The sequence below is a fragment of the Zingiber officinale genome, chromosome 10A (assembly GCF_018446385.1).
Source record: "Zingiber officinale cultivar Zhangliang chromosome 10A, Zo_v1.1, whole genome shotgun sequence".
Classification (NCBI taxonomy): Eukaryota; Viridiplantae; Streptophyta; class Magnoliopsida; order Zingiberales; family Zingiberaceae; genus Zingiber; species Zingiber officinale.
The window spans coordinates 22,474,526-22,478,198 of NC_056004.1; positions in this window are offsets into that span (position 1 = coordinate 22,474,526).

The window sequence follows — 3,673 nt, forward strand, 5'->3', positions numbered from 1 at the left end:
ATATTTGGGATAACATGATACCTATTGATATGGTATCAGAGCACCAAAGTTTGGCGATACTTGTTTGGTTTCCGTGTGTTGGATTTTCGAGATTTATCTGATACCAATTTATTGGTATCAGAGCAGGGTGTGATACCTGCTTTTAGTATTCTGGATATGTTATACTAGCCCTAGTTGCGAGACATATTGGTCTAGGCAGTTATTTTGGGTTGCACGGATTTTTCCGTTTCGATTATGTTATGGACTTCTGTTTTGAATTTATATGGATTTCTGGTGTTTGTTTTTCTCGTACGGAATTCCGAGGTCATTTTGGGGATTGGACAGCGACGGAACATCTCCAGACAGCAATTAGGTATGATGTCATTTTGGTAGTTGGTTATACTGGTAGTAATATCTGTAATATAATTTAACAGATATGAGGCGATCTACACGTATTGCTGCGAGACGTGGTGCTGGACGACCACGTACGAGGACCGCGGGATCTCTGGATACACCAGAGATGCCTTCTGTTGATGAGCCTGTCAGCCAGGGACAGACTCAGCATACTGTGGGTGCGTCGGGCTCTCAGACCCCGATGGCTCCCTTAGAGGTACCTACCTCAACTGCACCGACAGTATCCACTACTACTGTATTTCCGGTACCATCAGGGGTACCATTGGCATACCCGACACCTGCTCCAGTATAGCCTACAGTGTATCCGGCACCACCGCCACCTGGACCCACCGTGTATCCGGCACCAGCAGCCCCTGTGCCCCCAGTACATACAGTGTACCCAGTAGCACCTGCACTAGGGATACCGGCTACTCCTCATCCAGTACCATTGCCTACCGTACATCCAGCCGCGACCACCTATGTTCACCCTACAGTTCCACCGACAGCATATGCTCCTGTTTACCCAGCAGCACCGGGAGTACCTCCTCCGGTTTATGCACCGGTACCACCTGTAGCACCAGCTCCAGTGTTTCCGCCAGTTCCGACAGCCGTTCCGACACACCTCACTGACTTTGCCACGGCACGAGCCAGGATTCCAGTGTTGGCAGAATCGATGAAGAGTTGATTCACACTCTTCCGAGGAGACAGAGATCCGAGTGTGGCCTTGTCTTGGATTGAGACTATGGAGCGGACTTTCTTTTATATTGCTTGCTCCGAGTGGGAGAAAGCAGAGCTGGCTGCTTTTCACTTACGGAGGCCGACACGGATTACTCGGTGTTCCATCATCGGTGAGAGAACATCACTTGGGCGATTCGAGAGGCTTTTGGAGCCGTTTCTTTCCACGAGCTTATCGGATGGCTCACCGCAGGATTTCACGAGTTTATGGCGGAATAATCGGACGGATCGAGTATAATACTGAGTTTGATGATTGGCCGATTTTGTCCAGAGCTAGTTGCTGAGGACAATTCGTTCAGGGGCTGGATGGACATTTGCAACTAAGACTTGTCGGTCTTGGTATCACATCTTATACGGAGATGTTGGATGAGCCCTCATTATTGAGTCACCTCAGAGAGTTTTTCGGATAGGAAAAGGAAGCAATGAGTCGACATCCGACAAATCCAAGAACCTCGAGCTACACCACAAGCAGAAAGCGAGTCGATCGATCAGGTACATCTCGGGTATCACGTAAACCTCGTAAATCGAGGCGGTCTTCTTCAGACATTTTCGGTCTTCCCAAAGCAAAACAACCCGCCACATTATCTGTTTCGATGTGGGTCCAAAGATCATGTCACTTCAGACTGTTCTCTGGGATGCTTTCATTGCAAACTGCCTGGGCACCAGAGCCGAGATTGTCCGCAGAAGACTCAGAATATGACTTCTGGAGGGTCTGATCATGGAGGGCAGTCCGGTCAGTCCGGAACTTATCGAGGAGGGTGAAGAGCCCAACCTTCACATGGCCAGCAGCGGAGTGCTTCACCTGCAGCAGCGGCATTTGGCATGCTTGGACAGGAGTACTCCAGTGCTTCCATAGCACCCGAGTTCTGTTCCGGGACTTTATCCGACGAGGCGATCGATGCGCTCACCTTTAGGCCAAGACTCAATCCCACCACAGATCGACCACCGCCTCTCGGTCTTCTCAGGGCAGATCCAGACCGCCTCGGGCGAGCTCACCCGGCTAAGCATTCCTCCTCCGCCAGAGACTGGACGTGTTCATGCGATGACCAGAGAGGATGCGCAGCGAGCCAATGGATCCATTTTCCGCGGTATGATTTCTATTTATGCCTTATCTGCAGATATACTGATAGATACTGGTAGCTCGCATTCATTTATATCTTGCACTTTTATGCGGGAGGTTGGTAGATTACCCACTTTCAGACCCCAGCGATTGACCGTCTCCCTACCGTCCGGTGACTCATTGGACGTCACCCAGGAGGTCAGAGGTTGCCCTTTAGATTTTGGCAACCTAATACTTACAGTGGATCTTTTAGTATTAGAAATGGTCGATTTTGATATTATTCTTGGCATGGATTGTTTGTCAGCATATCATGCCACAGTTGATTGCCAGACGAGGGTGGTCACATTTCGGCCTCCGAACCAACCCTCGTGGGATTTCACTGGCATCAGAGACGACGGCTTATCGATCATTTCGGCGATTCAGGCTCAGAAGTTGCTGTCACATGGCTGTCAGGGTTTTCTGTTATCTTTGATCAGTACTGAGGACAGCAGAAGTTCGCAGCTCTCCGACGTTCCTGTAGTCCGGGAGTACCCAGATGTATTTCCAGAGGAGCTGCCAGGTTTGCCTCCCAGAAGGCAAGTGGAGTTCGCTATTGAGCTGATTCCGGGGACCGCACCGGCATCAAAAGCTCCGTATCGTATGGCACCAAAAGAGTTGAACGAGTTGAAGGTTCAACTCCAGGAGCTTTTAGACAGGGGATTCATTCGCCCTAGTGTTTCCCCATGGGGTTCTCCGGTATTATTTGTCAAGAAAAAGGACGGCACCATGAGGTTATGTATTGACTACAGATAGCTGAATGCAGTGACCGTCAGAAATAAATATCCTTTACCACGGATCGAGGATTTGTTTGATCAGCTCAGAGGTACATCAGTGTATTCTAAGATTGATCTGCGATCCGGATATCATCAGTTGAGGGTCAGAGACTTAGATATCCAGAAGACAGCTTTCCGTACGAGATACGGTCATTATGAGATTTTGGTAATGCCATTTGGGTTTACCAATGCTCCAGCGGTGTTTATGGACTTGATGAACCACATTTTTCTTGAGTATCTGGATTAGTTTGTTATCGTTTTCATTGATGACATATTGGTCTACTCGCATTCCGAGGAGGAGCATGCACAGTATCTTCGTATAGTCTTGGAGATTCTTAGGCGACATCAGTTGTACGCGAAGTTCAGCAAGTGTGCATTCTGGTTATCCTAAGTCGATTTTCTGGGACACATGGTCTCTAGTAGAGGTATTTCAGTTGATCCTCAGAAGATCGAGGCTGTCACCGGTTGGGAGCAGCCGAAGTCAGTTCAGGAGATCCACAATTTTCTGGGATTGGCTGGATATTACCGACGTTTTATCGAGGGTTTCTCGCGTATTGCTATACCATTGACACGTCTTACCAGGAAAGGCGTGAAGTTCATGTGGACAGAGGATTGCGAGACCAACTTTCAGGAGTTGAAGCGGAGATTAGTGTCGGCTCCAGTTTTGGTTTTACCTTCTAGAGAGGATGGATTT